Below are 13,655 nucleotides of genomic sequence, written 5' to 3'. Positions count from 1 at the left end.
TTAAACTTTATATTCTGCACAAATTAACTCACAAATTAGTTAGTATAAAATTATAAATAACAAATTAATATTACTTATCTCAATAACTATTGTTGACGACTTCGGATAAACAGTTTAATAGAAATCCTGTTAGGGATTAATATCTCTTTCTATTCTTCACAAAACTTTGCAAACTCTTGAACGATTCAAGTGCGGAAACGTTTACTTAAGTTTGAAGCTAAAAACCAAATAAGGAGAAGATGACAGAATGTAAATAACACAGCAGATTGTTTATGGATGTTCGAAGCAAACTCTCCTACGTCACCCCTTCTTCCAACCATCGAAAGGATTCACTATACTTTTCAATCAAATACAGTTTGCTGACTAGCTAACACTCTGTTGAACAGAACAGCCTCTATTCAACTAACAACACACTGTTAATGACTATAAAATAGTCCAGTAACTTATCTCTCAACTTCACGTAGTGATTTACAAAATACACTTGAGAATAAAATATCTAGAGAGAGAGTAAGTTGATTCAAGAAATCAAGCTTCTAGAAATCTGTTGATTCAATGAGAGAGAAAGCTTCAGCGTCTGTCTTATTTTCTGCTTTTCTTCATTTTCATCCTTAGGAAGAAATATATTTTTGAAAAGCTACAACGGTCGAATCCTCCTTTTGGATACGTGGCAAGCATCCATTGGAAGGCCGCCCATAGTACACAAGTACAACAGACACTGTGCATATGGAACGTGGTCGTACCAATCTGGTAGTGGTCAAATATTCTTCTGAAATTGTCCTGCACAGAACAAGTAGTGGGAATAATATTTACTTACATGGCATTCATCAATTGGTTACAGCTGGCTGTCGTACTGATCTTCATAGGAGAGTGGAGCAGGAGTAACGTACAGCTAGAGCACGTGGGTAGGCGGGTACTAGTTTCAAGCATACTGCTTAAACTGAGCATTAGACGTATTTTAGTTAGACGGATTATGAAAATCAGTCTAATGAAATTTAAACATCACCGTCTAATAACAGAGTCTATTAGACCGCCTGGTCTAATAGAATTAGACTTACGTCTAATTACAATCACTTCAGACTAATCTGAAGGAGTTAGACTTACATCTAACTTTCACTTAATTAGACTACACGTCTAATTATCAAATAACCATTACACTGCACGTCTAACTCCACTGAGTTAGACTGCACGTCTAGATCCGGTTTTACCTCAGACTTGTCTGAAGGAGTTAGACTCACGTCTAACTTTCACTTAATTAGACTACACGTCTAATTATCCGATAACCATTAGACTGCACGTCTAACTCCACTGAGTTAGACTGCACGTCTAATTCCGGTTCTACCTCAGACTTGTCTGAAGGAGTTAGACTCACGTCTAACTTTCACAATCCATTAGACTTGCACAATCCATTAGACTTGCGTCTAATTCCACAAATATATTAAACTACACGTCTAACTCCACTAAGTTAGATTGCACGTCTAATTCCGTATAATTAGACTTACGTCTAATTCCAACATTAGACGTTTTTCATAAAATCGGTCTAACTCCGCGTTGACTTTCAGTTGTGCCTGCAAATTAACAAAACTCTAATTATTCATTTTGCACCTGGTGATATTCGAACCCAAGTCACATATATGACAGGCGGGCATGCTTACCACTACACCACTTAAGATGTTAATATCAAAATATATATTTATATATTTGATATGACTAACAATTATTGAACTTCCAAAAACTATTTCACCAATCATCAAATCAAAATTGTTAAGTTATTTTTAAATCAATTAAAAATCTCAACCCAACAATTTCTCCCTTTTTTTGATTATTTAAACTAAATTATCAAAACCAGTTTAAACATTAAAAATTTTAACCCAACAATTTCTCCCTTTTTGATTATTTAAACTAAATTATCAAAACCAGTTTAAACATTAAAAATTTCAACCCAACAATTTCTCCTTTTTTGACTATTTAAACTAAATTATCAAAACTAGTTGAGTTCATGATTTAAACATAATCTAAGCATTATCATAATCTAACAATTCTAAAAATATTTCTAAGGTAAGAAAACTTAGACTCAAGAAGTGGCTTTGAGAAGATGTTAGCCACTTCAGGCTGCTGATTGTCATATGCTATGTCCGAGCAACCGGCTGTCCAGATTCCGTCTTGCTCTTTCAAGATGCTTTCCTGTTTTACCTGCATTCAAAGACAATAACGAATCTCGTACCCATTTTTCTTTGGGTCCATGGCTTATTAGTCCCTTGAGAATCCATACTTTGATTATTTTTATGGATTTCCCATGTTGCGTTGTGATCGGTGAGTATGATTTAGGCTTAGCAGACGTCTTCCTGCTAGCAGCTGAACTATTAATCTTAGAGGATGGTTTTTGTCTAAAACTCCTTGACTTCCTGTCAAGTTTTAATATGCCAGACTTGCTGGCTGCTTCCATCTTAAGTTTCAGCCAGCTAACAGTTGGCGGAACAAAAGTAATCTCATCCTTTAAGGTTAACTCATCACGGCTTGGATCAGTTCCATTCTCAGTTAAGCTCCCTTTGACAAAGTTTATAGACTTAAACTTGTCAGTTTCTGGGTTTAACTTTTCACAAGACTTGTCTGAGTCATTGCCATCAAATCCTAGACCGGATTTGCATCTGGCAGGCCTCAGCATACTTATCTGTTGTCTGACTGCATCTCCAGACTTCGTCCAGGAACCGACCACATATGTCAAACGTTGGTTTTCAGAAAATAGAGTTTGAACATTTTCCTTGAGTTTCTCATTCTCAGATGAGAGCTCAGCCATTTTGTTTTCAAAAACTTCAGAATCATTGTTTTTAGATGAAGAAGAGCTATCAGATTTGTTTTTCAAGTTTAGTTCATCAAAAGAGTCTGACAGTTTCTTGTACTCAATGAACATGTCATTGAGTGCAGCCACTAATTCATCTCGTGTAAACTCTTTTGGAGAGAAATCACATACCTCGGATTCCTTAGATCTTTCTTCTTCTCTTGCCATGAAGCAAGTGACCTTTTCATCATCACTATCTTTGGATGATGAGTCATCTGAGTCGTTGTCGGCCCACTTGGCTTTGTTTTCAGCCGCCATGAGAGTCTTCAGCTCTTTCTTATTCTTTTTCTCATCTTTCTTTTTCTCATCAAGCTTCAGCTTGCTGTTTCCTTCCGTGAAGTGTCTCTTCTTCATGAATTTGCAAATTTTCTTCATGAAAAGAGCCATGGTATCGCTGCTAATCTTCATAGTAGTAGCCTTCACAGCAGTGGAAGTAGATGGCTCCTCAACAGTCACTAATACCTTTGTTATGATGGTGGATGTGGGGTGCTTCTCTTTATTTCTATGGTTCAACTCGAACTCATAGGCCTTTAGATCGGTCAGCAAGTCAAAGAGCTCCATCTTTTTGAGATCTTTAGACTCCCTCATCGCCATCGTCTTAATATCCCACTCTTTGGGCAAAGCACGCATGACCTTGATCGCAACCTCTTTGTTGTTGTAAGTCTTGCCCAAAGTGGATAGAGAAGTGATAACCTTACTAAATCTTGCATCGAACTCAGTCATCGTCTCTCTAGGACCCATCTTGAAGTTATCGAACTGTTGAGTGGTAACCATGAGTCTATTTTCTTTTGTTTGCTCGTTGCCCTCACACAGTTTAGTCAGCTTCTCCCAAATATCTTTGGCAGTGGGACATGTAATGATCTTGTGTACCATGTTGTCATCCAATGTCTTGTAGAGGATGTCTTTTGTTATGTTGTCGAAGTTGTTCTTTCTTTTATCTTCACTGGTCCACTCAGATCTAGCCTTCTCAATCTTTATCGGACCGTCGGTGATGACAAACCACATGTCATCATCTATGGCAGCTAGATGAGCGTGGACTCTCATCTTCCACACAACATAGTTTTCCTCTGAGAACATGAGAACATTGTTGATGACAGCCATAAACATGATTCAAATTCCTTAGAAGCTTGAGAATAGAAAACGAGGCTCTAGTACCAATTGATAGGATCGGCGACACCAATAGAGACGGGGGTCTGACTATTTTGATGACTTCGGATAAACAGTTTGATAGAAATCCTGTTAGGGATTAATATCTCTTTCTATTCTTCACAAAACTTTGCAAACTCTTGAACGATTCAAGTGCGGAAACGTTTGCTTAGGTTTGAAGCTAAAAAACAAAGAAGGAGAAGATGACAGAATGTAAATAACACAGCAGATTGTTTATGAATGTTCGGAGCAAATTCTCCTACGTCACCCCTTCTTCCAACCACCGGAAAGATTCACTATACTTTTCAATCAAATACAGTTTGCTGACTAGCTAACACTCTGTTGAACAGAACAGCCTCTATTCAACTTACAACACATTGTTAATGATTATCAAATAGTCCAGTAACTTATCTCTCAACTTCACATAGTGATTTAAAAAATACACTTGAGAATAAAATATCTAGAGAGAGAGTAAGTTGATTCAAGAAATCAATCTTCTGGAAATCTGTTGATTCAATGAGAGAGAAAGCTTCAGCTTCTGTCTTATTTTCTGCTTTTCTTCATCTTCATCCTTAGGCAGCAATATATTCTTGAAAAGCTTCAACGGTCGAATCCTCATTTTGGATACGTGGCAAGCATCCATTGGAAGGCCGCCCATAGTACACAAGTACAGCAGGCACTGTGCATATGGAACGTGGTCGTACCAATCTGGTAGCGTCCAAATATTCTTCTGAAATTGTCCTGCACAGAACAAGTAGTGGGAAGAATATTTACTTACTTGGCATTCATCAATTGGTTACAGCTGGCTTTCGTACTGATCTTCATAGTAGAGTGGAGCAGGAGTAGCGTACAGCTAGAGCACGTGGGTAGGCGGGTGCTAGCTTCAAGCATACTGTTTAAGCTAAGCATTAGACGTATTTCAGTTAGACGGATTATGAAAATCAGTCTAATGAAATTTAAACATCCTCGTCTAATAAGAGAGTCTATTAGACCGTCTGGTCTAATAGAATTAGACTTACGTCTAATTACAATCACTTCAGACTAATCTGAAGGAATTAGACTTACATCTAACCTTCACTTAATTAGACTACACGTCTAATTATCTAATTACGATTAGACTGCACATCTAACTCCACTGAGTTAGACTGCACGTCTAATTTCGGTTCTACCTCAGACTTGTCTGAAGGAGTTAGACTCACGTCTAACTTTCACTTAATTAGACTACACGTTTAATTATCCAATAACCATTAGACTGCACGTCTAACTCCACTGAGTTAGACTGCACGTCTAATTCCGGTTCTACCTCAGACTTGTCTGAAAGAGTTAGACTCACGTCTAACTTTCACAATCCATTAGACTTACGTCTAATTCCGCAAATATATTAGACTGCACGTCTAATTCCGCTGAGTTAGACTGCACGTCTAATTCCGCTGAGTTAGACTGCACGTTTAATTCCGCTGAGTTAGACTGCACGTCTAACATTAGACATTTTTCATAAAATCGGTCTAACTCCGCGTTGACTTTCAACTGTGTCTGCAAATTAACAAAACTCTAAATATTAATTCTGCACCTGGTAAGATTCAAATCCAGGTCACTTGTATGACAAGCGGGCATGTTTACCACTACACCACTTAAGTTTATATCAAAATATATATTTATATATTTGATATGACTAACAATTATTGAACTTAGTTTTATCCAAAAACTATTTCATCAACCATCAAATCAAAATTGTTAAGTTATTTTTAAATCAATTAAAAATCTCAACCCAACAATTTCTCCGGTTTTGATTAATTAAATTAAATTTTCAAAACCAATTTAAAGATTAAAAATTTTAACCCAACAAATATTCATTCTGTAGAGACAGCTCCGATCAACCAAAGCAAACCAGAAATGGCTTTATCGATTCACTCCCCTCATCTGGTGCAAAGTCATGCGGCTGCCCCCTTCTCAGACGAAATGAAGGAATTTATTCAGAATGTCGTTCAAGCCAGAGCCTCCACAACCGACTCCAAGATTGAAAAAGATTGAGTCGACCACCACCCAAATATTTCAAATGATTCAGGTTCTATCGGCTCAAATTGAGGAAATGGCAAGGGTCAAGGTTTCGGCCACCGAAGAACAGATTCGAAAAGATGAAGAAACGACTCAAAAACTTCAGGCCGAAGAGGAAGAGTAGGATCAGCGGCTGAAGGAACTTGAAAAGAATGATGAACGTCTAGCCCGAGAAATTCATGAAAAAGAAGAAAGGGCAAATCGTAAAGCAGCCGAAATAGAAAATGCCGAGGCGGCTGACACTCGGGACTCACAGCCTGTTGCTAGAATGATAAGGTCCCGGACAAATAAGTGGAAAAAAAAAGAAGTTGCTGAAGTACTGAATCAGGCAGAACAGAGAATGATTCAAACGGTTGTAAATCCTGCTAACCCACTTGCCGATGACGAAGAGGAGGATGATAATCCTCTAACTACAAGGAAACGTAAAGCCATATTAGAACCGAATCCTTCCACTCAGCCAGATTAGGGCACAAATGATGACACCATTGCCAACTTCATACAGGGTGAGAGAACTCCACCCTCCGGGGCTCAGACTCGACCGTCCAAATCGGAAGACGACTTCTTCAACTTCGACTGAACCGCCTCGAGACCATCTTTCCTAACAGGTTGGGGATTCGACGCGGATAGGAGGGTGAGAGAGGCGCAAAGGCAAAAGACTAGGGGAGAAATCCAAACTCTTGAATCTATATCATGTCTTTCATTTATATGACTTTTAAACTTATATTATATTACTTAATATATTTTTGAAATTTTGGTTTAAGTTTAAATACATATTCTCGAACCTATGATTTTTTTTGAACCTATGATATTTTTGAACCACCCTAGTTCAACTCTATGATTTTCATACTGGTTTTGATATTTTTTGGCTAAAAGCATCAAAAGGGGAGAAATTGATAAGATATTTAAAAAACAAATTCTCTAAACCGACCAAATAAACTTAAGTTCTTTGAAATCGATCAACGATCACATTGAATATTTATTCTAAATAATCAAAAAGGGAAATTTTGTTAGAAAAATCAAGATAGTTAATTTATTAAAAGAAAATTAACTATCCAAAGAACTTAATCAATTCTTAACTATATGTGCAGGAACAGCTTCAACCGAATCGGCTAAATTGATCAACCAAACCGGCCAAGCCAAAATGCTCAAACTTGATTTATCATCTCGGTTAAACAAAATTGGCTCAATCATCACATCCGCAGTAACCCAGATCGGCTTAACCTCAGATTCGGCTAGAGTTAAAAACCTATAATATCCGACTAACTCAACGTATATAAGATCCTAAAGCCAACGGGAAGATCACTCAAAGCTATGAAAAATCTAAAGATGACGTAATGAATATTCCTTGGGAATATGCAAAAGAATGATCTGAAATAAGGCATGCGGCAATTTAATGATTACGGGTTTTATCCAAATCCACAAACAACCTTCACGGACAGGCGGTCGCCTAATGCATGTTTGCCATGTGTACAAAAGGCAAAGCATGCACACTACCTTCTCTGACCGTGTCGGCTACCTATGATCAACCAACTTAAGAGAGAGAAATATGATCGTTGTCATATTTCCTATATAAAAGGAAACCAAAGCATTGAAGAACAGCGACACATAATTGAATCTCAGAAGCAATCAGATCTGAATTATATGAAATTTACACAATTCTTTTGATCAAAGTGAAACAGTTGTAAACATTAAACATTCTCTTATAAAAGTGTATTACATCACTGCGTGAGTGTTGTAAAGTGAACGACGAGCAGTAAATAAGACTCGATCCTATTGTGTTGTTGAATATTCCATTAGTGAATATTCTTCTCACTATTTGAGAAGAAGGGGTGACGTAGGAGAGTTTGCTCCGAATATCCATAAAAATCTGCGTTTTGTGTTCTTCATTTACTTTCTGTCACTAAACTAACCGAACCGGCTTTCTCCCACTCCAACCGAACAAAATCATTATATATACTTATTCCCACCGAACCGATTTTACCTCAGTCCAATTGGTTTCTCCATACTACCTCCCTTAGCTGAATCGTGTGTGTTTGCTTCAGGTTGAAACAGACATTTTCGCCATTGAACTCGGTTCAAGAGTCTATGACGACCTGCGTAGTGTTAAGAACGGTTCTAATCTTTATAAGCGATTGGTGTGTGTTTATTATAAGTGATTTCCTTTAGTCGGACCCCGGTCCACTATCGGCGATCCCAATCCTAACAGAATTGATAGTTTACTTTTGAAGATCAAGACCGAACCTATGGACTATATGTTAAAAATAATAAATAATTAATAATCTTAGAAACATTTAATGTGATGGTGAAACTCAAAAGTTAAAGATGAAGCGTGAAGGAAGATGAAGCTCAAGTGATGCCTTGTTTAATTGTATTTATTTTGAGTTCTAGATCCTTCTACTTTATCCTATAATTGAGGTTCACTCATTAGTTTTTACATATCAAAATTAAGTAAGTTGTAGCTACTTAAGATTTTTATCAATAAAATCTTATTTTCTTAGTTATAATATTTTCCGCACCAACAAATTTGGTATCAGAGCAAGGTTACGTTTCAATATTGAAATGGCATCCACTCTATTCTCATACTCTCCAAATCAAGTTCCTATCTTTGAAGGCGAATTCTATGAATTATGGAGCAGCCAAATGGAAACAATTTTCATATCCCTAGGTCTTTGGGATATGATAGATGAAGAAGAACTCGATGTGCCCAATGAAGACGACGAAGGATACAAGAAATTTGAAAAGTATCTCAAAAAAAGAGATGCACTAGCTTTGCGTTATATTCAACAAGGAGTTGGGAAAACCATATTCCCTCATATTTTTGGAGTAAAAAAGGCTCAAGATGCTTCGGTGATATTGAAACAGGAATTTCAAGGTACAGAAAAAACGATCGCATTAAAACTCCAAGCCATATGGAAAGATTTTGACAATCTAAAGATGGAGGATCGAGAAAAGGTACAAGATTTTTCTTCTCGTGTTTCCACTATTGTTAATCAAATAAAAAGCAGCGAAGATGAAATCAAAGATAAAAAGGTTGTTGAAAAGGTTCTTCGAAGCCTTCCTCAAAAGTTCGATCATGTTGCTGCTGCGATTGAAGAATCAAAAGACTTGTCCAAGATGACAATATATGAGTTGATTAGATCTCTTCTAGCACATGAGCAAAGAATTAATCGCTCTTGTACTCCATTAACTAATCAAGCCTTCAAATCCAAGCAAGTACCAGAAGCGTTTTCAAGAAGTCATCACAACAAATTTGGTAAGAAAAATGAGAAGACATTCGGTTGGAAAGGTAAAGCACCACAACAATTAAGTGATTCTTATTCGTGTATCATTTGCAAGAAATCAAATCATGAGTCAAAAGATTGTTATTTCAAATGCAAAAGATGCAAAATCCCTAATCATTCTCAAAGGGATTGTCGATTTCAAAATCAGGAGAAGAAAGAAGATGATGCAAAATTTGTGAAAGAAGATTATGATGTTATGTTTTTTCTCTAAATGGTGAAGAGAAGTCAAAAAGTCGATGGTATCTTGATAGCGGTGCTAGCAACCATATGACAAGCAATAAAGATATTTTGTGGAGCTCAACTCGGACATTACTCAACCGTTGTTCTTGGATATGGTTCTTATCAAGATGCGAAAGGAAAAGGAACCATTGATGTTCCAACTTCGGGAGGTAACAAAAAGCTTATCATAGATGTTCTATATGTCCCTAATATTTCATATAATCTTCTTAGTATTGGACAACTTATTAAGAAGGACTTCTCGGTATATTTTGATGATGAAAGATGCAAAATATTTGACAAAAAGAAGAATGTGGTTGTGGCAACTGTCGAAATGGAAGATAATACTTTTTCTCTCACGTTTCCATTGAAAAGTGATTGTGCATTAAAAGTGGAAAATGAAGATTTGTCTAAACTTTGGTATTTTCGATATGGTCATCTAAATCAACGGGGACTTCAGTTGCTAAAAGAGAAAAATATGGTGGTTGGACTTCCTTTTATTCATGTGATGAATGATATATGTGAATGTTGTATTTATGGAAAGATGCACAAGCTCCCATTTCCCAAAACTACATGGCGAGCAAAAGGACCACTTGAACTTGTCCATTCTGATATATGTGGCCCGATGCAAACTCCTACTCCTGGAGATAAGAGATATTTCATTCTCTTTGTTGATGACTATATAAGAATGATGTGGATTTATTTCCTTAATCAAAAGTCCGAAGCATTTTCTATTTTCTTATGATTCAAGTCTCTAGTTGAAAAGGAAAGTGGTCATATAATGAAGTGCTTGAGAACTAATCGTGGAGGAGAATATCTCTCAAATTCTTTTACGGAATATTGCAATGATAATGGTATCAAAAGACAATTAACTATTAGTAGATCTCCACAACAAAATGGTGTATCTGAACGGAAAAACCGTAGAATTGTAGAGATGGCTAGACGCATGCTGAAAGGAAAGGGAATTCTAAATCTATATTGGGTCGAAGCTGTTCACACAGCTATATATATTCTCAATCGATCACCAACCAAAGCGGTCAGAAATAAGACTCCATTTGAAGCTTGGTATGATAAAAAGCCCGTCATTGATCATTTTAAAATATTTGGGAGTATTGCTTATGCTCTAATACCATCTCAAAGTTGTGAGAAGTTTGAAGAGAAAGGCCAAACAACAAAATTTGAAAATTTATTGTGTAGTGAGTTAGAACTCCCCTCATGAGACAAAAAGGCACACTTCCTCCATCATAAACCTTTTTTCAAGTTTTGAAACATTCAACAGTAAATGCAGATTGTTGGGATTTACCTGATTCAAAGAGATAACATGGAAAACAAAATACAACATCCTTCAAATGAGAATACTCCAATCATGTGAACTTTTTAAACCAAGAGTATTGAAATTGACATTGTTGCTTTCCAAATTCAGATCTCGGAAACTCCGACAACATAGGTTGATATGGTTTCATTTTAATATAAGTTCGTCTAATTTTATCGTGATGATTTACAGGGTGTCGCCACATAGAAATACGCAATTCAGGATCTCTTTCAAGGTAGTTTCATCAAACTCAACTCTTTGAGATTTAGAAGGAGATTCTAAATTCTTATCGAAAATTACTGTATTTGGTTTGATTGACTCAAATAATGAAGGATTATCAATTTTGGCTTAAAAAAAATAAAATATTATTTTTCTTCACTTTCTCTTTGAATTTGACATTAAAAATTATTGAATTTTGAGATTCTTAACCTACAAATTTATTAAATACTAAGAAAATTATCATCAGAATATGAATAATGTAAAAACGATTCACATAGACACACATTACTATAAAATTGAAATTATACAAACTTGGTGAGAGAATGAATTTCAATTTAAACCGACAATTTGTTAGAGACTTTTAATTAGAAAACAATAGATTATATATTATTGTATAAATTATTTATTTAGGAATTAATAAATTAGGTTGTTTTTTAATTATGAATAAATATAATATATAATATATTAGTATTGATTAGTATTTTTTATTTATTTATTTAAGAATTAGAATTAATAAATTAAATTTAGATGATTTAAATAGAATAAATATACTGTAAAATATATTAGTTAGAATTAGATGTTATATAGAATAAACATATTATAAAATATATTAGTTAAAATTAGACGTTAGATAGAATACATATAATATATATTTAGTTAGCTGGTGGGATCTCCCCGGCTATAATAGAGAAGTTAGTAAGGTAGCTATAATAGAGAAGTTAGTAAGGTAGCTATATAATTATATATTATATATTAAAGTACTCTTAAGCAGGTAAGTCCCTCTGCATCCTTACAACGGATTATTGACTCAGGTATTACTCACTCAATGTTAATTATGTTCCAATATAGACTATAAATTGCAGTCACTCATCTGTAATGTAAAAGTAAGTGAAATGTAAAAAACGTGTAACATAAATTTTCACTTATTTTTACACTTTTCAAATTTATAAAATTAGTGAATAATATAAAATTGTGGATGATAAATTTTATGTGTAAGCCTTTTTGGTTTATATACCTTCAAATGTAAAATTTAGTTGAGAAAATTTTGGATGATTGGTTTTCAATAATTTTCTGTTTGAGTTAATTCTTTAAAAATATAATTATATTTAGATAATTTTTAAATTAAATAAATTTATATATGAGTTAGTTCTTTAAAAATATAATTATATTTAGATAATTTTTAAATTAAATAAAATTTTTTTATATATTATAGTTAATAAATAAAATTTAAATATTAAGAAAAATATTTAATTATCATCAAATTACATATATTTTTTAAATTTTAGTTAGGATAAGTAATTCGATTTTTTATCTCAACATCAGTAAACCCACTAATTGAATTGTTGATACTCATGTCATATTATTTATTCGATTTAATATTTAGAACATTTGGTTGATTAAGACGGTATTATTGATTTTTTTTCTTTTTATTTTGAAAAATGTTAATATATATTAAAAATAATAAAATTGGTTTGAGCACAACCAAAAAAATCATTACATTAATAGAAAATAAATAATAAAAAAAATAAAAAAATAAAATAAAAAACAAAAATAAAAACAAAAAATATTACTAAATAGGTTATCGAACTCGTGAGTACTCGAGAAGAACGATTAACTTTTCGACAGACTCTACCGACTTTCCCGGATGAATCAGAAAACATCATAATAATAAGATTATGAATTATACGTATCGGACGAGTACGATCAGTGAAAGTTCAACGATTTCTCTCTAACCAGATAGTCCACCAAAAATAATTGGAATGATAACTCAATTATGTAGTCTTGTCATATTATGCGCATCAATTCAAATTTCTCAATAATTACCCAAAGACTCAAGTATCACCTAATAAATCACAGTGATACTCCACAAAAGACTTCAGATACTAATCTCCTCTTCTAGCCTAGCGGCAAAAAGAGGTGGATACCAAGCCTAAGTTCTTGGGTTTGAGCCCGTCGGGCGGCAAGTTCCGCGTTTGCTTAAATGATTAAGTGTGTTTGCGGGCTACATACTTCTTCCATTGTCCCATTTTTTTTCCCAAAAAAGACTTCAGATACTAGTCACTTATCGACAATACAAAAGTAAGTGAGTTATCCATTGTCCCATTTTTTTTTCCAAAAAAGACTTCAGATACTAGTCACTTATCGACAATACAAAAGTAAGTGAGTTATCGATTCAACTTTCTCGTGACACATACAATGACTAAACATTGTACCTCTCTTTTCATACTTGATTTTACATTTGTTTTATATAAGAAATTAATTTTGATTAAAAAAATTGATTATGTTTTAAAGTACTTAAACTTTAGTGGTAATAAAAAATGGCTTTGGAGTTTGTTCTCATCGCATTATTTAGATTTTTTTTATTTTATGAATGGTCTCCGCCGCAACTCCATGCCAAGTAATTACGTGTCATTCTCCATTTTATTAATATTTTTATTTTATATATAACAATTAATTTAAAACACTGTTAACATCCAATTAATACTTTTAATCATATTATTTAAATTACTAACTATGATATCAAATTGCTTTAGAAATTTTATCAACTAAATAATCTGTTTATCTACCAAATATATTTTAAATTATAATC

Source organism: Impatiens glandulifera, chromosome 1 (genome assembly GCF_907164915.1).
Source record: "Impatiens glandulifera chromosome 1, dImpGla2.1, whole genome shotgun sequence".
NCBI lineage: Eukaryota > Viridiplantae > Streptophyta > Magnoliopsida > Ericales > Balsaminaceae > Impatiens > Impatiens glandulifera.
Note: the sequence above shows the minus strand (reverse complement) of the source record.